Source organism: Triturus cristatus, chromosome 6 (genome assembly GCF_964204655.1).
Source record: "Triturus cristatus chromosome 6, aTriCri1.1, whole genome shotgun sequence".
Lineage (NCBI taxonomy): Eukaryota > Metazoa > Chordata > Amphibia > Caudata > Salamandridae > Triturus > Triturus cristatus.
In genome coordinates this window covers 1915586482-1915613212 of record NC_140589.1, presented here as the reverse complement: position 1 = coordinate 1915613212, position 26731 = coordinate 1915586482, and the positions used below count along the sequence as shown (strand labels likewise).

At 49.1% G+C, this 26731-nt stretch overlaps 1 protein-coding gene across 1 annotated transcript in view; it reads left to right on the top strand.

Moving 5' to 3' along the window:
- The first annotated feature begins 7425 nt into the window (after positions 1-7425).
- LOC146822447 (fucolectin-like) overlaps positions 7426-26731 on the top strand; it is a 255672-nt gene continuing 236366 nt past the window's right edge. Inside the window, exon 1 of the mRNA XM_085613554.1 lies at positions 7426-7593. The gene's annotated coding sequence lies outside the window, so the exon portion shown is untranslated. The remainder of the gene's footprint in view (positions 7594-26731) is intronic.

Below are 26731 nucleotides of genomic sequence, written 5' to 3'. Positions count from 1 at the left end.
AAGTTTCACAAAAGTCATTAAAGAATGAGGGGAAAGGCACAAATAGCAAGAGAAGTAGCACAAAGGTCACAGAAAGAGTGAGAGAAAAGGCACAAAGGTCACAGAAAGAGTGAGAGAAAAGGCACAAGTAGCAAGAGAAAAAGCACAAAAAAGTCACAAGAGAGAAAAGGCAAAAAGTTCGCAGGAAGTAGGACAAATGCCACAGAGAAAGTGAGGGAAACGAGTGGGAGAAAAGACACATAGAGGGATATGCTCAAGATCGTGTGATAACCAAAATGAGCTTAGCGCAACTCAATCGCAGTCTATCGCGGGAAAATAACTCCGTGTTAACGTGGTATTCTGAAGCCGGCAGCACCATGCGATAGTCCCACAACAACGTGTCAAATGACCGCGCTAAAATCAACGCGTCTCCGCAAAAATGCGAAACACAAATGCAAAAAAAGTTGTGATGCCCCAAATCGCAATACAAAATTCAGCAACAACCAGCAACAGGCCTGCAATTCCCAACCATCAATGTGGAAAAATGCACTATAAAAGCAAAATAAAAATACACACCAAAACCAAATCAAACTGCGTAGCCCCATGGATGCACACGGACTGAGTGCAGAGGACAACCCGAACCCCACAAGCCCCACGGAGGACCAGCCAGGAGAAGAGGAAGAGGAAGACGGGGTTCAGCCCGCAGGAAGACCGGATCATCGTCACGGAGGTGATAGAACACTACCAACAACTATTCGTCACCTCCACTGCGTCATTATTAGCACAAACGGAAATTTGGCAGTCCATTGTCACCAACGTGAATGCAGTCGGGGTATTGAGGAGGTCAATGGAGGAGGTCAAGAGGCACTGGCATGAAGTGCACAGCCAAACCAAGGAGAAACTCGCTGCCAACAGGAAGGTAGCAAAGACGACTGGAGGTAGGAGTCCTGCGTCACAGGAGGAGCTGGATGAGCTGGAGGAAATAGTGGCCACAGTCATCAGTGTGGAGACGGTGCAAGGAGTTGGGGGTCTGGACACAGCTCGATATGACCTGACCCAACAGCAACAGGGTGAGTAACGACCAGGGACTGGGGGGTTGGAGGGAGATGGGCACAATGGCACACATGCACAATCATGTGCGGCACACTGCACACCCACAATGAGTGTGGAACATGTCCCTGATACCCTTGGCACACTGCCGCATACATAGAAACACCAAGTAGGCCCCCGTTAACAATGTGCACAAAGGGGCCCCCCTCCATATCACCAATGCCACAACCTACCCATGCACATGTGCTGAATGCAGAAAAGCAGCGGCTCTGTGAGCCACACGGACAATGCAAGTGACACTGCATGACAGATAGCATGGCTGCAGTCACAATACATGACATGGTGCATGAGACGACTTTGAGGTGGCTGATAGTGGACCACATCCGTAAAGGAGCAGGTCACACTCTGACACATCTACGTTCACCTACAACCCATGACGTCAAAAAGACATCTGCAGACAAACAATGCACAAGAGTACAAAAACCGTCCAAGAGCACAAATGACCCAAGTCGCAGACATCCCAGCACAGGAAAGGCACACAAGTCAAAGGCACACCGACTCAATGGGATAAGGGGCCGCCAAATCAGAGCTGCAGGGCCGACTCGTCAACAATGCAGCACACACACATAGCAATCACAGCACATCAACATTGACGACAATGTGGTACAAAGTGCAACCCTTACACCATAGGACAGAGGACACAACAGGTGCCGCTGGTGCGCAGTAACTGGCCAATCACATCTGGCATTGCATGATACTGTGAGATGATAATGTACGAGTACAATCACACATCTGTCATGTAGTCGAAATGTCCACTGTCTCCCATCAAATAGCCAGCTTCACCAAAACAGCCAAAATGTACACTGTCATGCAGCCTGATTGTAAACATCTCCAATGCGTGAACATACATGGAACACACTGTTAATCTGCATCTCCCCGTTACATTGCAGAGGGATAATCAACACCTTCTGCAGAGCAGACCACACATCTCTACAGTGATGATGAAGAGGGCACCCTGCACATTTGCCCAGACACCCTCCAACGGCTCGTGGACAGCCTCTGCACCCCACCCCCAGGAGCAGGGCATCCCAGCTGCATTGTGGTGAACCCACAACCTGCACAGACCACACAGCAGGAAGCACACACCACCACGGTTGGCTCACAGGACCCCCACGACCAACACATGGAATTCCAATGCCATGTGCTAGGGTGCCAGGAGAAGATGGCTGATCAGCTGTGGGTGGGTTCGACCTCATGGCAGCCAAACTCGATGCCATCAAGGGTGTCTGAGTCCCATCAGGGACCACTTACAGTCCCTAACGGACACCGATTGTCTGCACAATGCTCACCAATAATCCTTGGCTGACCTCGCTGCGGCCATTACTCGGATACACGAACTGTCTAGTCAGACAGGCTCCAGCGATGACAGCACAGAGTTGGCACAGATGCGGAGGACAATGGAGACCATGGAGCTGATGCAGGATGGAAGTAGGGCTGCCACGGCTGAACAACAGTGAGATGTGGCTGGCATCTTACATGCCTTGCAGATCTTCATCTTGCCATTGCTGCCACAGAGCCTGTCCCAGATAACTGCTGCTGGAACATCGACACACACATCTCCGCCCCCTGATGTGTCATTGGCACACAGTGATGCAGCCCTATCACCTTCGCACCCCGACGTGTCAGTGCCACACGGTGATGCAGCCATAACACCACCACACACACCTAACACACCGGACACAGAAGACGTTTCAGAGGAGTAAGATGTGGAGGATAATGACTGTGTGAGGAAGGAGGCAGTAGCATCTGTACCCACCACATGGCCAGTCCCTGCCTGGTTCAGCCCTATGCATCATGCCCTGGAAGAACACCTCCCACTGTCCCCCGGAACACTCTCCGACACTCAACTGGACCCGACATGGCCTGCCATATCTTCTCTGGTATCAATGACACAGCAACCCAGCTGCGGACTGAACTCTTCCTCTTCAGATTAACCCAAGGACTCTGATTGGCCCACCACTGGGCAACCACGTTATGTGGGCTTGAACTGGCCATGTACCCCTCCAGCTTCGACACTCCCCAGAATGTGAATAAAACATTCCAAATCACACAGATGTGTCATGTCTATGTTCACTCACATATACAAGTATGGATGAATGTAGGGACATTGATTGAACAAAAAGGTACACCCTGGTAAATGTCATATATGAGCATGTTTGACCCTGACCCACATGGCCAATTAGATGACTGTGAAGGTGTGTACTAGCTGTGTCCTCACTGCACATGAACAACAATCTCGCAACCCCCCAACGTAGCCCCACGTCCATGTATTATATAGGGTTGTGTGTAGAAATGTCAAACTCGGTCTCACGCCTGAAGTAGTGTCCCCATCGCATGTGGCTACAGAACATCTCTTTGCATGACCTACTCACACACATCAGTGTGGACACATCTGATTTAATGGATCACATTGATACACATGGCAAGAAGTTGGACACCATACTCACATTGCTGAAGACAAGTAAGAGCACAGGTCTACCAGCAACTATCCCAAACACAATGTCTGGCTCACAGAGGTGGAGCTGCCAATAGGGATTCTCCACCAATGCACATGCGGCAGTCTGTCCCTCCCTGTGTACGCTCAATGCTCATTGAGGCACAGGATTTGTCAAACTAATCAACACTCATCACAGTTGTACACTGGTGAACTTGCGTAGACTTTATTAGCATGTGCGTGTCAGTACGGGCAAGGAATGGGCCACAACAGGCAGACAAATGCTTAAGACACTTACAGGCAGAATGGGAATGTGTCGAGGTGCAAGAAATGGGGAGGCAAAAATGAACAAATATCCTGTCTGGGGACACAGCTCACAGCATGGGATCTTCATGGAGCTGTACCACCGGACTGCGCCGACTGTGTGCTATGCTGACAGTGAGCAGGTGAAAGGGACCAACAAGGTCACATGTCGTGCTACATTGCCATGTGTGTAGTGTCCCTCCAGCAGTATGTCAGATTTAGAAACATTGCCAAACGACGCTGTGCAGCTCCGCCCATGGGGCTGCATCACCTTGCACAGGTGACAACACGCGTAGGTACACACAAATGCATTCTGAGTCCAGGCGAATGCAGCCATGTCCACTGTTGTCCTGGGATGTGTGACCATACCTCCACGATGCAACAAGGTGTTGGGACCTGTGCTCTGGGTGTCAATCAGTTGTGGCTGCCAGAAGTTAGATACTCGTCAATGAATGCGAGCACAGCTTAATAGGCAATCAGTTTCATTAGTATGTTGTTCTCGAGTTCAAGGAACACGAGGGAGAGCCAATCAATTAACTGGTCCGGACAGATGTGCTCCGTCCACGACGTTTCACCAATCAACAACACAGCCCAATAGAGGAGCGCCTCGATGTGGTCACTGCACACGATGACTTATGCAATTTCTCATCCACTACTGCCAGCACATACGCCACAGATCAGGGCATCCCATGCACGGGTATCCCGGTTGCACTTCTGTTCGAGGGCCAACAGGGGGTGCACACACAAGTCATAATCCAGTTCAGCTACCGTTGTGTTGGATAGGCAGACCTCCATGGGCCACTCGAATATGCATGATCGACAGTGGAACCAGGGTTGGACGCATGTGCCGTACGCAAACTGGAAACTCAGACGGTAACTGATTTGCAAAACTGCCATTTGCAGAGCTCCCAACAGATGCACGGTACAGTTCCACGTGACAGGGGTTGTGCATATGCCCGGGATTGCCTGCCATTGCGTTTGCTGGTCTCGTACCACCGGCACTCCTCAGACCGGCGGCAGATCTGTGGATGATATGCCACAGCTCGGACTAATGAGTCGTATGTGTGCTCAACATTTGGACGCATGGGTTGTTTTTTACCAATGTGTCAGGGGCACCCCATGCAGGTGTAGCTCGAGCAGGGACAAGTGTGTGTGGGGTGTGGACACGTTGGTCTTTCATTGGTGCAGTTTGTGGTGTGGGAGTCATCAGAGTCTGGTATGGTATCTCACTCAGGGGGTGCCGGGCGCATTGAAGACCAAGGTCGGAGGTTCGGATGTCCTTCCACCTTGTGTATTGAGACAAAGGAGCTTTCATGCCTGATTTTAGTCTGACTACTGCTTGCATTTCTGGACTGTGATGTGGCCTTCCCGCTGAAATTGATGCCAGCCCTTAGATTTAGGGTGCTCCAATTGTGAAACACACGCAACAGTTGGCATGTATGAGCCAAGGGTCCGATTGTCCTTGCGCTCCTTGTTCGGTCTCTCTCTCTCTCTTTCTCTCTCTCTCTCTCTCTCTCTGTCCTTTGATGAGTGCCTGACACACCTTCTTATCTTGGATATTGTCTTACAGGCTGTCCCCTACAGATTGTCCAGGGATGGCCCGCCATGACTCTTCCAAATAGTTGTTTGGAGACAAATTTGATTGTGATATTTTGTTTGGACTTTCAATGGTGAATGATTGATTCTGTTTCTGTACTCACATGACTGTTAGTTGCTGTGATTCTGCGGCATCAGGCAAATGATTTTTTTCATGGTTTCGTGACGTTAATGTGCAATCTCTTGGTCCGGAGGAGGTGGGGAGTGGGGTCTGGGGGTGGGTGGCGGTGGGTGTTGTGGCTCTGGGCTGGGCTCCCTTTGATGGTGCAGGTTGTTGTCTGACTTTGCACCAGGTCAGAGCAGGTGTTAGTTTCCTGCTGCTAATGCCCTTTATCGCCTTTTTTGTGATCTTATGGCAGATCTGGCTGGTCGTTGAGAATGTTGCGGAGTGGTGTTGTCGCGGATGTTTGCTCGGGAATGGCTACTCTGCATCTCATTAGCGATAGTTGCCGGGGTCATCCATGGCAATGTCTTTTGCGGGTGCTATCACAGGTAAAATGGTGGTGTCGGCTGTTAGCACCAGCTTGTGAAGGGGGCGATGACTTTATCACGACTTTGGCTGAGATGAAGTGCCGATAACTGGGCCATAGATCCTTGAGAATTTGTACCATAGAGTAGCACAAAAGTCAGAGAGAGAGTGTGAGAGAAAGAGAGAGGGAGAGTAGCGGGAGCCTCAAGGTGCTAAAGCTGGGTCCACAAGGACCTTAAGCAGTCAGAAGACTGGTCCCAGGAGAGTCCAGGGGGGTCTAGATCAGACACGTGAATAATAGCTGTTCTGCACTGTGGCCACCATTAGGTAGGTCCTGGGAGGGAGGGGGAGCACTGCCGGAGGGGGTTGGTGGGGCTGAGAATGAGCTCAACAGCAGGTAAAGAGAGCGGCCTGAGGAATGGGTAGGAGTGGGGTAGGAGGGAAGGAGTGTGGAGAGGGCAATAAAGGGGTGAGGGAAGGAGGCAAGGAGAGAACATGGAGAGACGGGCACAAAGGTCGTCAAAAGAGCGAGAGAGATGGTAAAGGTCAGAAACTGAGCGGGAGAAATGGTACAAAGCGAGAAAAGGAAAAAAGAGTGAGGGAAAAGGCTCAAAGAGTGAGAGAACTGGCACAAAATTCGCAGAGAAAGTAAGCGAAAGAGCAAGAGAAATTTAAGAAAAGTCACAGAAAGAAAGAGAGAAAAGGCACAAAGTGAGAAAAGTAGCAGAAAAGTCACTTAACAATTGTGAGAAAAGTAAAAAAGAAAGAGAGAAAAGGCACAAATGAAGTCGCAGAAAGAGTGAGATAAAAGCCCAGAAGAGAAAGTGAAAAGGCACAAAGAGCGAGAGAAGTGGCACAAAAGTCTCAGAAAGAGTGAGAAAAAAGGCACAGAGCAAGAGAAAAGGAACAAAGAGTGAAGTGGCACAAAAGTCAAAGAAGAGAGAAAGAGAGAGAAAGCAAGAGGGAGAGAGTTGAGACAGGTGCCCCAAGACACTGAGGCCCGGCCCGCGAGGGCCTTGACCGGTGGTAGGTAAATCCAGGAGGGCTATGCCCGTGAAACTGCTTAATCTTTAAGTATGTGAACGAGAGCTACAGGGGAACTCTCTTATGGTCTTAAATGACTTTGTGAATTAAAACCTAATTTTCCATAAAATAAATGCGGATAACTACCATTTTACACGCCACATAATTTAGCTACTTTGCTTCACAGTTTACACATGAACAATGCTAACCCCGTGTTTCCAATTGGTTCATTCTGTGTTGTGTCACCTCATTTAAAACTTTATCTGATCTTCTTTATCTTCCCGTTTTAAGGACCTCCCTCTATTTATATTTACCTTAGCTTTAATTTCCTTATCAGATATATTTCTCCCTGGTTCGACAAACAGATGTTACGTTTGAGACTGTTTGCTCAGATCAACACTGTTTGGATATTGACTTCATCAATAACTGATTGACAGGCTGAAAAAACCCTTTCATGTAATTGAGTCATACTAAATGAAGTTCATCTAGTCAAATTATTTCTAAAGTATGTGTTAATGTTTTACCTGTATTAACAGACAACAGATGGCTCATTGCAAATGTAGCCTGGCTCTGTGTAGGACAAGAAGGGGTATTAAAGGAGTGTGCTGCAGGTGTTAAGGCTTAAGGAGGAATAGAACCCAAAGACACCTGCAGAGGCTGCGTCTCCCCATCAGTACAGGTAAGGACTCTACCTTCTTATTCGTTTTTGGAGTTTAGGGAGGCATAAAAACGAATCAGCATTTGCCCAGTTTTATTAGTTATCCTTCAAGTAACGGCGCATGCGCAGAGTTCTTTGAGGTGAATGAGGCAGAAGAAATCTCTAACATAATAGCTAAATAGGTGTCACTTAATGAAACAGCTCGGAATAAGAAGTGTCAATGCGTAGTCAGAACAAGGCTGACTTAGACCTGGTGAACTGATTCGGTTTGAGTATTAAATCTGGAGGTAGTGGCTGGGTTTACATTTTGGGTAGTAAAATGACAATGACACCGGTGGTTGAATGATAGAAAATGGTACACCATCCATGTCTGGACCCACAATTTTCCACAACCACCGCAGACAGCAGCAGTGTGCCAAATTACATAAAAATGTGCTGTCCTAAAACAGGTGCGAAGTCTGTCCGCCTCTGGTGCGAAGTCTGCCTCTGGTGCAAAGTCCGCCTCTGGTGCGAAGTCTGCCTCTGGTGCGAAGTCTGCCTTTGGTGCGAAGTCCGCCTCTGGTGCGAAGTCTGCTTCTGGTGCGAAGTCTGCCTCTGGTGCGAAGTCTGCCTCTGGTGCGAAGTCCGCCTCTGGTGCGAAGTCTGCCTCTGGTGCGAAGTCTGCCTCTGGTGCGAAGTCCGCCTCTGGTGCGAAGTCTGCTTCTGGTGCGAAGTCTGCCTCTGGTGCGAAGTCTGCCTCTGGTGCGAAGTCTGTCTCTGGTGCGAAGTCCGCCTCTGGTGCGAAGTCTGCCTTTGGTGCGAAGTCTGCCTCTGGTGCGAAGTCCGCCTCTGGTGCGAAGTCTGCCTTTGGTGCAAAGTCCGCCTCTGGTGCGAAGTCTGCCTCTGGTGCGAAGTCTGCATCTGGTGCGAAGTCTGCCTCTGGTGTGAAGGTCTGCCTCTGGTGCGAAGTCTGCCTCTGGTGCGAAGTCTGCCTCTGGTGCGAAGTCTGCATCTGGTGCGAAGTCTGCCTCTGGTGTGAAGGTCTGCCTCTGGTGCGAAGTCTGCCTCTGGTGCGAAGTCTGCCTTTGGTGCGAAGTCTGCCTTTGGTGCGAAGTCTGCCTCTGGTGCGAAGTCTGCCTCTGGTGCGAAGTCTGCATCTGGTGCGAAGTCTGCCTCTGGTGTGAAGGTCTGCCTCTGGTGCGAAGTCTGCCTCTGGTGCGAAGTCTGCCTTTGGTGCGAAGTCTGCCTTTGGTGCGAAGTCTGCCTCTGGTGCGAAGTCTGCCTCTGGTGCGAAGTCTGCCTCTGGTGCGAAGTCTGCCTCTGGGGCATCAAGTGCAGTAATGAAATGGGTGTCAGAGGTTTGAGACTTTTGTTCTATCCTTTAAAGCACAGGGAGTGGGAGCACATTGAGGATGAGGCGGGGACCCTCTACAAGTGACTGCAGCACGTCAATGGACCAACCGCAAGGGTGACTGGGAAGATCCCTGGGACCCCATAGAGTCCTGCTAAAGGGCATCCTCAATGGGATGCCCTGACTGGGTACCATTTCAATTCAATTCAATTAAAAAAAAGTCTTTATTACGATTATTCATCCTAAAAGACATATATGTACAGCTAAAAGAATGTGAATTTTCCATGACCATAATTTAATTATCATAAGGTCTAAAAGTCTTACACAGCTAATACAACACTTTAAAAAAAAATTAAAATGGCCATTAAAATTACCTCTAAAAAACATAAAAACAACAAGCTACTATAGTCCACCATTTCTTTCACGAATAGCCCAAGACCAGCTAAGGAATTTGGCTACCCCTATAATAGTTAATTCATTATTTTCAATAACCTTTTGGCAATCAGGGCAGAGGTCGTGCCAAGAGTTCTGCTCAGGGGTTTAAGCCACGCGCTCCTAGCTGAATGATAAGCAGGGCAAACACAGAGAAGGTGGTTAACACTTTCTATGCTGTTAGGGCAAAATGGACACCTATCTCCCTTACCAGTTTTCCATTTGCTGGTAAATTCCCTAAGTGGGAGTGTTCCTACCCAAAACTGATGGTACAACTTACGGTCTCTAGGTTTTGTAATTAGGTCCCAATAAGATTCTAAGGATGGTTCATCTTTTAAATCCCAGAAATCTCTAGTCAGTGGAGAGCATACCAGAGTAGTTTATCTCCTGAACTTTATAAATCTCCAGTATGCTACTCTAAATTCCGCTTTTGATGGAAAGACAGCCGCCTCCGGAGATTCCCACAAATCCCTCATCCCCCTATCAATAAGTAGGGTTTTGATAGTTTTTAGCCATGTGATCTTGTTTGAGTGGTCCAACCCCCTTACTTCAGACAGAGCCTTTGCGAATTGGTGCAGTTCGGGAGTAGACCATAGCCTTCTCCAGAAGGACAACATTCTAAACCATGCAATATCCTCAATCGGATTGCAACCAAGATCGAACAAAAGGGGAATTCGTGGAGATGAACGTGGGAGGCCCACAATTGATCTTAGAAATTTATTTTGGGTCAGAACTAAATCAGACAAATTGCTGTAACCCCAGATCTCAGCACCAAATAAAATAGCTGGGACTATTTTCAGGGAGTACAGCTTGACAGCTGGAGCCACTGGCTTAGTTCGAGAGAGCCTATGCTCCCTCAATAAGGCTCCTGCTAACTGTGAGCGTTTTAATGCAAGGAGCTTCACCTGAGGAGTCCAGCTCAACTTTTCACCGAGGGTAATGCCTAGGTAGGTAAAGACTTTGGCCTGCTCCAAGAGCTTCCCGCTCATGAAAACTCTTGCCGAAACAGCCCCAGCCCCATGGAGTACCTGCTTGGGATCCATAATACAGAAGGTGGTGTCTGCAGTCCCTTCTGTAAAAACCAGCACGAATACCAACTATGCCCCTGGGCACTTTCTGTGGCTCACCACAAGCAGCACTTTTCAAACGGACTTGTTCATTTTTTTTTATTTTGAGGCATGGGGAGATTAAGTAATTTGTCCGCAATTGCAGGATTTCTTAGCCTTCCGGCTGACTCGAACCTGGTTCCCCAGCTTCAAGGTCATCCGTTTTGGCCATTACGCCACATCCTCGCTAACTCTCTAAAAAAAAGAGATCAAAATACCTCCTTGTTTTCTTTTTTCCCTCTGTCTCGTGGCTTCTGGTGATGCCGCTTGTTTTGTACCACGTCAGGTGGGTTCAATGAATGTGGTTTGCACAACATGTCCTACCAGTATAGCGCTGCTGGTCACACGTACAGGCCGTAGGTGCTAGAATCCTTTTCACCACAATATGTTAAGCAGCAGAGCCAGCCCAGGGGACACATGTGTAAATGGAGGAGAGAAGAGTACCTCGGGGTGGCGGAGGAACCCAGACTGTGTTTATAAGGCTGATGTGTCCGCTGATGGCATTCTCCGTTGTCACCCGCGCCTCCTTCCTCTTCCCCTCCATCTACATCTCCCTCCCCCTCGTGGGTTTACTTCAAACCCACATTGGTGGATATAGGGGCTGTCTCACCCCCGTGCATGCACAAGCAGCACGATAGAGCTGCCTGGATGTCCCGGTGCAGTGATCCCAGAGTGCCCCATCTTAGCCCCCAGGGGATGAATGGGCATTGTGAGGCACACAAAGGGAGTCTCTTCCACCCTCTCTGCATTCATTGGACACAGGGAGGGCCCTGGTGCAGCTCTCCAAGTGAATGTCAGTGCCGGGAAGCCCGAGCTAGGCAGTTGAGCACTTTACAAAATGGATTAGCATCCCTGCTGAAGACGTGTTCATTCCTTCATTTCTGAGTCTGACGATCACTGGCTCGGTTTGTTCGCTCTTTTTAGTCAATCACCATATTTTCAAACATGGAGAGTTGGCTCATTGAGGAGGCTCTCTGGTTTTTATTAAGACACACGATGATGATGTGGAAACTGGGGGTCTATTATTCAATCCTCGTCATTATTATATTTTTTTCACAGATGCAGGCACTAGCAACAGGAGTGCTTCTTTGAACAGGGAGGCGAAAGCAAACAGGTTCAGGGGCGTAACAAACACCCCCGCAGCCCCCGCGGTGCGGGGGGGCCCCCACTCTTCAGTAAATGAAGGGGCCCCCTCAGCTCTTCAGTAGAGAGCTGTGACAGAGAGGCTTGCTCTAAATCAAGCCTCTCGCTCTAAATAAAGCAGCCTGCACGGAGCTCGAGCTCCTGCGCTGACCCAGGACTGAAGAGAAACAATGTAACAAGTTACATTGTTTCTCTTCAGTCAGAGCCACCAGCCAGGCCCGGAACAAGGATGGGGGTGGGGGCCCCAGACAGGGCACTGCCTCTGAGAAGGGAGAGGACAAGGATGGGGGTGGGGGCCCCAGAGACAGCAGGCAGGAGGCAGCACAGAGGAGAGATGACAGGGGTATGGATGGGGGTGGGGGCCCCAGAGACAGCATTCACCACAGGGCACTGCTCCTCTGAGGCAGCACAGAGCTGACTTCGGCCAGAAAGTTTGCAGCTCCAGAAACAGGATCTGCTGGGACACATCAGAAGGTGAGAGTTAGAGCTATTGAAGTTGTAATGGACAATGTATTTTACCTTTGCGTTTTCTGTTTGGAGTGGAGGGAATGTGTGTGGTGTCAATTGGACATATATGGTTTGGATTGGAATTGTTGGCTGTGGAATTGTGTTGCGTGGATTGGATCTGTGTAGTGAAATAATGTGGCATGCTGTGCAGTGCAATTATGTGGTAATGAGTGGAGTGGGATTGTGTTTTCTTGGAGTGGGATTATCTGGAATGGTATTTTGTGTTGTGGAGTGGTATGTAGTGGAGTTTCCTTATGTGGTGTGCTGTTAAATATTATAGCATGATGTGGAATTTGTGGTGTAGATTGGATGTATGTGGTGTGTTGTGCATTTGTGGTGTTAGTCTGAATTATGTAGTTTGTTGTGAATTATGTGGTGTGGAATGGAAATGTGTAGAGTTGAATTGTGTGACGTGGAAGTTGCGGTGTTGAGTGAAATTATGTTGAGTGGTATTATGAGGCATGGTGTGAAGTGTAGCTATGTGGAGTGTTACTACGTGGCATAGACTGGATTTATGTGGAGTGTATGTATGCAGTATGGAGTAGAGCATAATTATGTGGAGGTTAATTATGTGGAGCTGAGTGGTATTATGTGGAGTGTTATTATGCTGTGTGATAAATTGTGTGGGGATGAATTGTGGAATTGTGTGACGTGTGGAATTATGTGGCATGGTGTGGTGTATAATTATGCGCAGTGGAATTATGCAACATGTTGCAGAGTTGTATTTTGTGGAGGGTAATTATGTGTTTTAGAGTGGAGTGTAAATATGTTGTGTGGAGTGTAATTATGTGGTTGGGAGTGGTATTAAGTTGTGTGGAATGTGATTCTGTGATGTGGAATTATGTGGTATGGAGTGAAGTGGAAAGATGTGTATTTTTTGGATTGTAATTATGTGGTATGGAATGTTGTAGGGTTAAATTATTTATAGTTGAATTGTGCAGTGTGCATTTATAAGCAGGGGCCTAACACAGGCCCCAGGGGCGTAACACAGGCCCCCACAGCCCCCGTGTTGCGGGGGGGCCCCAGCGCTCCAGAGGCCCCCTCAGCGGTGCCAGCAAGCACCACAAACCATGACTGTCTGGGATAGGTAAATAATTAATATAGGTAGGTTATGTAACTTACGCTTGCTCTAGATTTTTCTTTATAAATTAAATGGTAACATATAAAAAATGGTAATGGTGCACACTGCGCAGCTTGCAGATGTCTCCGTCGCCGCGTCTGCGAGGTCTTACTCTTCAACCTTAGGGTGCGGCTGGTGAAGCGAGGAGGCATCCCAGAGGCCAGAGTGGAGACAATTGAGAGGTAACGTGCGGCGGCGACTATCTGCAATAATTTAATTATTTCTCTTGCTAGCCTTGTTTGCCCTGTCTTCTGCGGCTCGCGCAGGTGAGTCTGTCTGTTCGCCCAGTCTATGCCAGCCCCCCGCAGACAAGTGCACCCCACCCAAAATTAATTGCGACAACCACTTGTGTGCGTAAGGTCTCCAGTTTAGTGTGAAGGCATTTAGTAAAAGAAAGGCGCCTTTGGTACATGAAGGTTGTTCGGAAAATATGGGGGGGGGGGTTATGTTACACATTAAAGATTAAAAGTGCGTGTCATCAGTTTCACCTGCGATTTATATTGATTTGCGGATTTTACAGAAAACACAAAAATCGTCATTGAAGTTTGTGGGCGCAAGAAAATATACCCTTCACCTATGAATTTACACCTTAGTCTGTGACTTTGGGAGAAGTTTCCCGGTTTTGCCGGACTTTGTCAAGGCAAAGTGATACCCACTTCCCCCCAAAACTGACCCGATTTCTTGTCGCTGATTTCTAGTTGTCAAGTGATGTCGGTTCTGAAGGGGCAGGTCCAGCTGAACTGGACATCAGGGTGTGAGTGGGGCAGAGAGGGGGAGGATTGGGGCAGTGGTGGCAGTGGTGCTACATAAATTGCAGCTTGCAGATAAAATGGATTCTAGCTGAAACAGTTAAAAGTTGCTAAAATACAGCAACATGCATTGCTGCACAGTCGAATGCCCTTCGCTAAAATTGACAGGCCACCTTTCAGTTACTCTTTGCTGTTTGGTTGTTAAACTGAGACTGAGGTGAAACATTTGCCAGAATAGTCTTAAAAGGTGCAAAATTACAAAGAATTAAGTATAAGTATCACAAAATGTGCGGCATTAGACCGCATAATTTGCCTTTTCCTGCTGCATAATTGAGTACCTGCAGCATAATTCTCATGGCACTGCATACCATGTACTTCCCCTCTGTTTACTGCTGTCGCAAACAGCCACCAATCCTATCCCATTGATATGAAAGGAAAAAAATAACATTTACAGCCTTTCTATGTTACGAAGCATGTTCTACCAGAGGTTGCACGTGACTTCCGTGGAAACGGGCATTAGCGTGTGTAACTCTCTTCTCTTTCTGGACTTTTTTTTTTAACACCAGCACAACCTACTTCACTTGCGACCTTTGAACTGTGGGGCGCTCCATGCACTTTCCCGCCCTGAAGCCGTCGTACTCCACTCAGTAGCAGTAAAAGGATCAATGTTTCTGGTCCATAAATGACTCCAAATCCCTGACTCTGTGGGTGCGACAAGATCACCCAGCATCCTGCCCCAAACACCTGCCAGCCCCACAGAGCTCTCCAGGCAGAGAAACCTGCCAGCCCCACAGACCTCTCCGGCCACAGAAACCTGCCAGCCCCACAGACCTCTCCGGCCACAGAAACCTGCCAGCCCCACAGACCTCTCCGGGCACAGAAACCTGCCAGCCCCACAGACCTCCCCAAGCAGAGCAACCAGCCAGCCCCACAGACCTCTCCGGCCACAGAAACCTGCCAGCCCCACAGACCTCCCCAGGCACAGAAACCTGCCAGCCCCACAGACCTCTCCGGGCACAGAAACCTGCCAGACTCACAGACCTCCCCAAGCAGAGCAACCAGCCAGCCCCACAGACCTCCCCAGGCACAGAGACCTGCCAGTCCCACAGACCTCTCCGGGCACAGAAACCTGCCAGCCCCACTGACCTCCCCCAGCACAGAAACCTGGCAGTCCCACAGACCTCCACAGGCACAGAATCTGCCAGCCCCACAGACCTCACCAAGCATAGAAACCTGCCAGCCCCACAGACCTCCCCAGGCACAGAAACCTGTTAGCCCCACAGACCTCCCAGGGTACAGAAACCTGCCAGTCCCACAGACCTCCCCGGGCACAGAAACCTGCCAGCCCCAGAGACCTCCCCGAGCACCGAAACCTGCCAGTCCCACAGACCTCCACAGGCACAGAATCTGCCATCTCCACAGACCACTCCAGGCAGAGAAACCTGCCAGCCCCACAGACCTCCCCAAGCACAGAATCTTGCCAGCCCCACAGACCTCCCCAGGCAGAGAAACCTGCCAGTCCCACAGACCTCCCCAAGCACAGAAACCTGCCTGCCCCACAGACCTCCCCGGGCACAGAAACCTGCCAGCCCCACAGACCTCCCCAAGCACAGAAACCTGCCAGTCCCACAGACCTCCCCGGGCACAGAAACCTGCCAGCCCCACAGACCTCCCCAGGCAGAGAAACCTGCTAGACCCACAGACCTCCCCAGGCAGAGAAACCTGCCAGTCCCACAGACCTCTCCGGGCACAGAAACCTGCCAGTCCCACAGACCTCTCTGGGCACAGATACCTGCCAGTCCCACAAACCTCCCCGGGCACAGGAACATGCCAGTCTCACAGACCTCTCTGGGCACAGAAACCTGCCAGTCCCAAAGACCTCACCAGGCAGAGAAACTTGCCAGTCCCCACAGACCTCACTGCCGGGGCATATGAGAACGTTTTTCTATTTTTGGGCTGTGGCCAAAATAGAATAATCTTACTATGGGCTAATTATTGTTGCTATGTCAGTGCAAAATGAATTTGTTCTGTTTTTTACCTGGTGTTAAAGTGGATGTCTTATGGCCCGAAGTTGTAGGTCTGTTGTTTTTCCAATGAGATAGGTCCATAACTGAAATAAGAGGCATGTCTGGCATCTTCACAGTGGCGTAAGATAAGCCCCCGCAGCCCCCTCGGTGCAGGGTGGGCCCTCAAGCTCCAGGGGACCTCCTCTGCAAAAGTGGTAGGTGGTTGGCCCTGGGAGGGGGCCCCCTCCGTGTACTTTGCAGGGGGGCCCCCCCAACTTTCGTTACGCCACTGAACAGGTTATATGCCCCTGTGACTGGTTGGGAGCTGGTATGTGGGCCCAAGGCTCCGACTAGGTAATACACCTGAGGTTAGAGTCATGGAAATTTCCATGATGACTTGTGAATATACTCTGGAGGTTTTAATTGTGGACATCCCGCTGAACTAACCAAGCTTTATGTTGACTTTTTGTGTTTGTCAGTCCTTTTGATTGTTGTGTGTCCAGGGAGGTGATTTTTGACCTCTATAGCCCTGATGAATTTGCCACAAATTAATTGGCAATGAAACATGTTGGCCGTCATCAATAAGGTATACAACATGCTGTGTTTTTAACTAGTGGAATAGACTCCTAATCGAAATAAATAAAAGTACAATTGTGAGTCTAACCCCTTCTTTATCTTTGTTGGTACATCCTTTGTTCTCGTCTTCACAGTACACATCTTTTTTGTTGTGTTTGTTTCTCTCTTTGCACTGGACACATCACTCTTTTTCTCATGAGAAAGTCATCGATGATGAAATAAACGTGGGCAAGCTGGTGAGAACCAACCAGTAGCCCCTCTGGTGGTGCGCGCGTGAGCTACTTTCTCTTCCTTTACACATTTTTTCACCTACCTTTTAAATAATTAGGGTGTGTGTAGAGTGAGATAAATTGGTAAATTAATCTGTGGACTGACTTTTCATTTTCCTGTTTCCATCTTTTATGTTGCTTTGAAATTTTAAGTATTGGTAGCACACTGGATGGGGTTATACCATATGATTTATTGGGTATTGGAGGTTTTTGCTAAAAATATTTTTTCCTCCACTCAGTCCAGATGACATGAAAATTATGCTACGTGGTGCCAGTTCTTGCTTGTTGAAATAGTCATTGAGGAGGCTGCCAGTATAATTAGGCTGAGTGAGGCTGCTGTCGGTGGTGTGCCAGTCCCCCTCCGCAGCACACTTTAGAGGCCGTCCATGCAGCCTGCACTCTCAAGGGACTCCTGCGCGCTGGGTCTTGGTGCGCAGCTTCCCACTGCCCTCAATGGAATGGAGTCAGTGCGCCGCAACACTTTCTTTTATTCTAACAGCGCCCTCCATGCATCTCCCCACCTATATGTTGTTCGCTGCCGACTTTGTGCGCACTTCATCCTTTCCTTTTGTTTATCTGCCATGGCATCCCAATTTTCATGTATTTTGTTAATGTAGAAACCCATCCAATGAGGAGGCACAGAAGAAAGTGGAAAGTGACACTGTGGAAGAGATGCAGCGGTAAAATAACTTCATAGAAACAGACCCTGGGATCTCCCAGAGTTGACGGAACCTACATCTCACTTCTGGATCTTTTTTCATCAGTGGGTCAGAATATTCTCTTACGAGTTAGCAGATGTCTGGGAATGGCTCTTTTCACCAGTCTTGTACTCACTTACGGGGACGGAAAGGCGTATGTTAGGCAAAAGTTCTGTATTTTAAGAGTATTTCAGGAGTAAAGTGCTTGATGGTACATGCTTTTTATAATTAGAATGTACTGTTTTCGAGAGGATGATCATGGACGTAGGAAAGGGCGTGGTTGAAGGACCACAGAGGATTCCCCCCCACCCCACCCCCGGCAAGATATTGGAGTATGGAATAGGAATGGCAAAAATCCTACGCTTTCCCAACCACAGTCTAGAGTAACATCACGGTACTGAGCTGCCCCAGCCAAATGTGTAGACCTGGATTTAGCCAAGTTATTTTGGTTTTACTAAATTACATGTATATAATATACTTTTAGGGGCTTTCAGTTTTATTCAGACTGCTATAAACATTGCTTGGAACAAGCATAAACGCATGCAGATTTGGAATGCTGGCCAGGGCTTTCTGTTGATAATTTCGTTTTTTTGTTATTTTGCATTCCACATTATGCAATAGTGTCAGAACCCCAGTAAAAATCATGTTTTGTTCTGCGGGTGCTCCCTTTCCCCTTGTAAAAAAGTTTTACGGGTGTTCTCTTTTGACCATTTGTGGTTGCTCCAGAAAGCAGTCGCCTTCAATGGATTTACACCATCTGGATCTGGGCAATTATTTCACCTCATTATTACCAGATTAACAGCCAAGTACAGTAATAAGCAACTGAAAGATAACCAGTTAAGCTTTCCGAAGGGCCACAAAGGCACACATGACCACACATTTTTAGTAACTCTAGCCGCGCTCACCATCTCATGGTCTGTCTCTCCTTCATACTCTTGACCCGAAAAGACATGTGCTCAACCAGACACTCAACTACCTCTGATAGCTCCTTTCTTTGTTTTAGTTTGAAACCCTCCTATTGAAACTGTATACCTATTTTGTTCGGTTGTTTATTCAGTTTAACTATAGTTGTCCGTAGAGATGTATTCCTAAAGCAGGAAAAGCATTTTTGATTTGCTAATAACGTTGGCGTCGTTTGATGAATCTTCACGAAATTCTCCCAAAAAAAAGTCCATCCAGGTCAGCTCCTATCCTGAATGTTTGGGGGTGAATCGTCAAGTAGGGGCTGAGAAAAAAAGGGGTTCCCAAAACGTGGTTTTCGTGTGGTAATTTCCATAGGAATTTTTGAGACAGACTACAGCCCGAACTGCTGAACGGAATTACCCCAAATTTGGCAAAAGGGTAGTGCTTGGTTCAGAAAGCGACCTTTTTTTAAAATGGTGTAAATCCGTTCAGTAGTTGCTGAGAGATTAAAAAAATAAGAATCAAAAAATCAATTTCCCATAGGAAACTTTAGGCAAGGCTACAGCCCGAACTGCTGAACGGAATTACCCTAAATTTGGTTTGGTAGTTCTTGGTTCAGAAAGCGACCTTTAAATGGTGTAAATCCGTTCAGTAGTTGCTGAGAAAATCAAAAAATAAAAGTTTCAATATCTATGGCCAAGGAGGATTCGCGAACCCTCCCGACCACGAGCTTTATTCTAATTGGCTGTCAACACTGCAAACCAGGAAGTTTTGGCAGCCATCAAACAGAGAATTAAGCATGAAAAACAAGAAAAGAGGGGCAGGGTAAAAACACCCTGACCCCCTAGGCCTGCTCAGGGGGTCCCACAAGGACCCCCAGGCCAAAAAAAAAAGCATTTATTTTTTTAAAATAAATGGGCCGAATTTGCACTGGGTGCTCGTATCCGGACCGAAAAAAAAACAAAAAACAAAGCGCGGGTTCCCACGGTTCGTTTTCAAAAAGCCCCCGGATGGGCCAACACCTCCCCGGGGCTTATTAAATTAAATGCGGGGGGACTGCAAATATAAACAAGCGGCTGCCGAGCGCTTCTTTAACTGGTGGTCTTTAGGTGCAAGAGTTTTGCAAGGCTGTGCGTTCGGAGAGGAGGATGGGTGGAGAGACGTGAGCCAGTTTGAGGAAAGACGTTCTTCGAGTGAGTGAACTGTTCATCCGCAAGTCTGATCGGGCTGAGGGAAGTGGCGCTTTCTGGAGCTTTGGTAATTGTTTTGACAACTTATTTGATGAAGGTGTGGTTAGAAATACTTTCTAATTATCATCATATTTACATATTCTTCACTCGCTACCCTTTGGAAGTCGGCGTGGTGCAGTTTTGCCGTCCCACCGGGGCTGCTGTCCTCCCACAGGATGAGCGCCGAAGTTCCCTTCGGTGGGTCTGGACTGAGCTCCGCCCGGGCCCTGTGTCCTGCAGGGCACCTGGACTTGTGCCATGTCCTCACGCACGGCCTCCTAACCCACCCTGACAGGGTCCTCCTGAGCCTGTTTATCTGGTGCAGGCAGCCTATGGGCACTCCCTGTACAGTGCACACGGGGGCCCGTAGCTCTGGGGGTTACTGGCTAGCGCTGAGTCAGGCCATGCTTCATTACTTGCAGATAATGCGGGTGCGGCTGTCATTTTGTGGTAATGCTGAGGGCCAGGTGAGCCACTCCGAGCGCCCCCTCCCCACGGGAGAGCTTCACCACAGGCCAGGGCCAGCACTGGCACCTCTCACCTCCCCCACCTCTTCTCACAACCAGCTAGAGCTGTAGGGCAAGGCCATCAGAGACAGCCCTGCGCCCACCGACGAGGTGGATACGGGTACTCCCGCGTCACCGACCCACAGCGCCATCTTCCACCACCTTCCATGCTGCATAAGGCAGAGAGGGACAGCAGGTCACATACATGAGAACATAATCTCGACACCTTGCTCTGGTGTCAGCGAGATCGTGTTCTCACATTGCTGGTGGTGCCCGTGACGTGCTGGAAAGGACAGTCCCCATTTAGCTGGTTTTGTGCAGTGTCATAAGACCTTCTCCATCACCTTGACCACAGCGCCCGCGCCATATCCTCCGGTTACTCGGCGCTGGGCGCCATAGCATTCATGGAACGCCTCTAGCCAGTGCTCTTACAGACTACTCACTTACTTCCCCAAACTGAGGCCTCCATGCGCTCACCAGGCTACCACATCCCCCCCGCCCCCCGTCATGTGTGGCAGCCCAGGCTCAGACAGCTTCCCGGGCATACACAAAGCCGCACTGAGTACTTCACAGGTCTTTAAAAGACGATTTACTTGCGAATGAGGCTTTGTTGTTTTTTCACCCCTGCATCCACTGTGACTATCGCTGGAAGAATTACCCCCCTGAAATGTGGCTCTATTTGCGCCTCTCTGTGTGTGACCCTTGCAGTATACTCGCACCCCCTGTGCAGACAGACTGTCCGAAGGCACAGACGTGCCAGTGGAACATCCATCTTCTGCGCACTGACTCAAGCTGTTCCTTATTTCACTGTCATGGCTAGATGTATTGCTGCCTGATGCGCCATGGGTCATTTCAGAGCTGTGCTCCCTCTAAAGAAGGTTTCCATCTTCTTACACTGTGTCCACGGTGTTGTCCTTATAGCATTGTCTCCAGAGCATGGTCCTTAAGATTTAAACTGTCCACTCTTTAAAGCCTTTACCCTTTGCTAGGCACCGCGCCGGGACACTCGTGAGTATCCAAGCGCATTACAAATTAAAATAACATAACACTGGAGTACATCACCTAGGTGTGCTCAGTTGACATCTTATCCTGCTAGATCCTGCCCACCCTCCTGACTGTCATGTCACCATGCCTGACCAGGTCCCGAGCTTCTGGGTCAGGCATGGCAGGAAGAGGATGCGGGAAGGCGGGACAAGTGTGTGCGAATTAGATGGGGAGTAGCGCGATTAAAAAAGAGGAATAAAGACGTGTATAAACACCTTTCGTGTCGGCGCATCATTTAAAGGCACGCAACGCGAAACTGGCGACGAGGGTTGGATGAAAAAACACCCCATTCCAACTGCACGCAACTCAAACAACGTTAAAAGAGCACCCAGCCACAAAAGAAGCAGCGCTACCAATTATGCTAATGAGCGCTGCCGATCGGCTCAGCACTGCAGCCCTGACAAGGACCTCCTGTGAGAAGAGTCTCTGAGGCCCCAAATGAATGAAAGGTGCACAGCACTGGGGTAAGAACTCTAGTTTTCATCACTCCAACTGGCATACAGGTGTCACATCCGGCGGCCATCTTAGAGTCAGGCGCGCCCCATAGGAACACATTGGTTTCAGTCCGGCGGCCATGTTGAGGTCAGGCAAAGGAAATAAAAGGAGCACCCTGAGCCCGCCAAAGTAGATTTAGAAGCTCTGCAAAGCTGTAAGAAGCATCAGGTGGGACAGTGAAGACAGTAGTGCATCACCATGTCCACTCGACCTGACTCCACACAGAATGTAGCACCAGGTCCAGCCTCAGCCGCACAGCAAGGGCCCATACTAATGGGGGTATCATCCCTGCGTCCCCCCGAACCTCTAATACTGACTTCCGGAAACAGCATGGGCCCCAAGTGGAAAAGCTGGTTGGAAGACTTTGAACATTTTATGAAAGGCTCGTCGTATACAGACGTGAAGGACGCACTGAACAGAACATTTCTCGACAAACACAACCTAGATTATGAACGCTACATCTTCAATCTCGCATCCCAAGAACGCGATTAAGCCATCGGTAATTTCATTTCACAACTAAAGCGTCTGGCACGATATTGTGAGTTCGACAATTTTAACACTGAGGACGCACTTCGATTACGCATCATCGAAGGATGCCTATCGACTACTCAAAAAACACTACTCACTCGACGACATTGAAAAACTCACACGCATAAATGACCAAGCTGAAGAACACGCAAAGAAAATTGAAACCGGAAAAACAGAAAAGAAGGAACAAGCCCTCCGAGTTCAATCCCAGCCAGAATCCAGACGTCTGCCGGATCATTGGAGGCCTGACAAATCCACGAGTTCGTCCCACGGTGGGACCAGAAGCACTACAACCCAGAAACAACCGCCACACTGCTACCGCTGCGGCCCAGAATATCCACACTCTGGCACCTGCCCAGCCCCGGGCCAACAATGCCACCGATGTGGGAGAGACAATCACTTTGAAGCTATGTGCCAAACCAGGCAGAAAGAAGCTAGGCCAGTCAGACGAAGTGTCGGGACACGTCACCACACCATGGCGGTGCATAGCAGAAGAGACGGATCAACCAGCTCATCCAGTTCTAGCACCCAGTCCCAGGCGTCATATCGCTTTCACCGGTCGACATCAAGAGATTCGTCCACACTCTCTCCCATATCACAGGACAGTGACGAATATGTATGCATGGTAGCCGACCCAGACCGGCTGAAGAAATACCCACGACTAGATATTCGAATGGGAAACTACTCTGCCAAGTTTGTTCTGGACACGGGAGCATCAATGAACTACATTTGCACTACGGAATATGAAAAGATGTGCCCAAAACCAAAGCTAGAACCGGCTGCAGTACGCGTCTACACATGGATGTCCAAGGAGCCACTGCCATGTCTAGGACGTTTTCCCCAACGCTAACCTACAAGAACAGATCAATTCAGGCCCAAATTCATGTCATAGAAGGCCCTGAAGCTGCTGACTGCCTACTCAGCTTACCCACAGCAGAACGATTGAGGCTGGTAGAGATCCTATTCAAAGTGGATGACTCGTCTGGCATGATCAACAAATTTCTGAAGCTGTTCTCAGGCCTAGGTAAACTAGCCAACGTCAAAGTTAAATTACACATCAACGAGCAAGTCACGCCAGTTGCCCAACACCACATGAAAGTACCATTTCACCTCCAGCAAGCGGTCGATGATGAGCTCCAAGATCTGCTGAGAGCAGACATCATAGAACAGTCATCCGGACCCACTCCCTGGGTGTCACAGGTGGTAGTCGTGCCCAAACGAGGACATGAAAACAAAGTACACCTGTGTGTGGACATGCGCCCCGAACACAGCCATAGACCGGGAAAGACAAACCGGACCTCATATTAGCGGCATGATTACCCGCCTGAACGTAGCAACAGTTTTTTCAAAATTAGACCGCAACAAAGAATACCACCAGCTTGAACTCCATGAGAAATCAAGATATATCACCACATTTACCACTCATCAAGGACTCTTCAGATATAAACGCCTCAACTTTGGCATCTCGTCAGCGGCGGAAATCTTTCAAGAAGCCGTTCGGCGGGTGATCCACCACATTCCAAACTCATTCAACTACAGCGACGACATACTTATGTTTGGCATGACACGTGAAGAACATGACAAAGCCCTAGACCGCGTGTGCCATGCCCTTGAAAAACGCCCACCTCACACTCAACAGAGACAAGTGTGAATTCCACAAGTCAACCCTCAAGTTCTACGGCCACATCTTCTCCAAAGATGGCATGAGACCAGACCCAGACCAAGTCTCAGCACTCGCTGACACCCTGCAACCTCGCGACGTCAGTGATGTTCGGTCATTCCTGGGCACGGCCAGCTACTGTGCCAGGTACATCAAAGACTATGCAACCATCAGCTACCCACTGCAAGAGCTAACAAGACAAGGCCAACCATTTCATTGGTCCAAGGCATGCGAATATGCTTTCAACAAGATCAAAGGCGCTGTAAGCTCTGCCACCCATCTAGCATACTTCAACCCCAAACGGAAAACAGAAGTCACCATTGACACCAGCCCCGTGGGCCTAGGTGCCATCCTTGCCCAATATGATGATGAAAGAGACCAGTGTCACATCATAGCCTATACCAGTCGCAGCCTCACCGACACGGAGTAGGCATACTCACAACCGGAGAAGGAAAGCCTGGCCGTCGTGTGGACATGCGGGCATTTTCACTTATTCGTCTACAGGAACCACTTCACACTCATTACTGACCATCAGGCCTTGATTCCCAATTTCGGCAACCCACGAGTGAAGATTCCTACAAGGATCGAGAGGTGGGGGATCCGCCTGCAGGACTAAACCTATACTATTATTCACAAACCGGGAAAGGCAGAAAACCCTGCAGACTACATTTCACGTCATCCTCAAACATTGTCACAGACACGCACTTCGCTAGCTGAAGAATACTTTCACTTTGAGATTGACCAAGCGCGCCCACCTGCCATCCCACTAGACGCGATTGTGGAAGCCACTTCCAAGGATGTCACACTCCAAGACATCATGCGGCGCATCCGAGCGGATTCATGGAGACATCTGGAGACCTCCCAAACCATCACTGCCATCAACATGCAAGAACTCTCACCCTTCAGACACGTCAAGGATGACCTTACAATCAGTGCAGAAGGATTATTACTGAGAGACAGGGGGGTTGTTATTCCTCAGCAACTATGACAAGGTACTATCAATCAAGCCCATGAAGGCCACAGGGGTGTAGTAGCCACAAAGAAAGCGCTGAGAGAGAGAGTCTGGTTCCCGTCTCTTGACCAGATGTTGGAAGTCATGCTTCAAGACTTTCCGCAATGCCAACTAGTGGGGCGAGAAGAACCACACGCCCCACTGCAAATATCTGATCTCCCGGACGGCATGTGGCAACAAGTAGCCGTTGACTTCTTCGTCCCACTAAAATCTGGGAAATATGTCATTGTCATCATGGACGAATATTCTCGCTTTCCCATTGCACACCAACTATCGTCCACAAGAGCATCTGCAGTCATACCCGTCCTTGACGAAACATTCGCAGCATGGGGGATTCCACAGACAGTAATAACGGACAATGGACCACCTTTCAATGGACATGAGTTCACAGAATTCGCAGACCATCTAAACTTTAGACACAGGAAAATCACCCCCCTAAGGCCCCAAGCCACTGGGATGGTTGAGCGCTTCATGGCCACCCTGAAGAAAACAATACAGCAAGCAGAACTGTCCCAGCGGGACATACAACCGGCGCTCAACGAGGTACTGAGAGCTTATAGAACAACACCACCCAGCACCACCGACAGATGTCCCGCCATCCTGATGTTTGGGAGAACCCCGCGCACCAGGATTCCGACATCGGACGCCGTCATACACTCCAGACTCCCGACTTCCGATCATGAGACATTAATGAACATTGATAGAGATAAGAAAGCAAAGATGAAAGACTACGCTGACAATCGGCGTCATGCAAAGACATCCAGCATCCAAGAAGGAGATTGGGTACTAGTGAAACAGGAACAGAGAGCTAAAGCCGACAGCCGATACCATGCCGACCCGTTACAAGTAGTGAAGAAGAAAGGAACCATGATCACAGCAGCCTCCACAACAAAGAGGACCACGAGAAACGTATCGCACTTCAGGAAGTGTGATCCAGCAGTCTACAGGCGAGAAGATGAAGCAGACAGAGACAGAGACACCACAGACCCAGAAACAGACAGTCTTGAAGAACGCCTTCGCGTAATCGACATGGATGAACCTGGAGAACAGAACCCTCCTCGCCGGCCACAGAGGATTACTCGAAGGCCGGTCTGACTCATTGAAGAACTTTAAAGAATAACAATCCAAGTTGAATGATAATTTACAAAAGGGGGCGATGTCGTGTCGCCATGCCTGACCAGGTCCCGAGCTTCCGGGTCAGGCATGGCAGGAAGAGGATGTGGGAAGGCGGGACAAGTACGTGCGCATTAGATGGGGAGTAGCGCGATTAAAAAAGAGGAATAAAGACGTGTATAAACACCTCTCGTGTCGGCGCATAATTTAAAGGCGCACGATGTGAAACGAACTAGGCCCCTTCTGTCCAGCAGCTTGAGCCGACCCCACTTGCAGGTGTATTGAGGGTGGGCAGCCCCAAACTAATTCTCCATTGCCATAGGGCCGTCTCCATTCTCTTGACAGTTCTCCTCTTTTGCTAGAAAGGGCTACCAACTCCACCAGAGTCCACCTGCATCGTCACGCAGCTCCCTTTAATAAGTGATTGCCAACATGTTGTAGTTGGAGGGCAGGCCATCTTGCAAGAGTCTGCAGCCACTCAGGTAGGATGTAAATTTCATTTTAGGCCCCAGGGTTCCAGAAACAGTAGGTTGGTCCTGTTAGACCTCCAGTCTCGTTTCAACTGTCCATAGCTCCTACCTTCCACTCCACCCCGCCATTCTGTTTCCCCATTCGCTGTCAACATTCCAGACACCTGTTCAGACAAAGCACACATAGACTGCTACAGCCAATACAACTGCAAACTGTGCACTTAAACAGTAGCTAATTAACAATAACAACTGTTGCCACACAC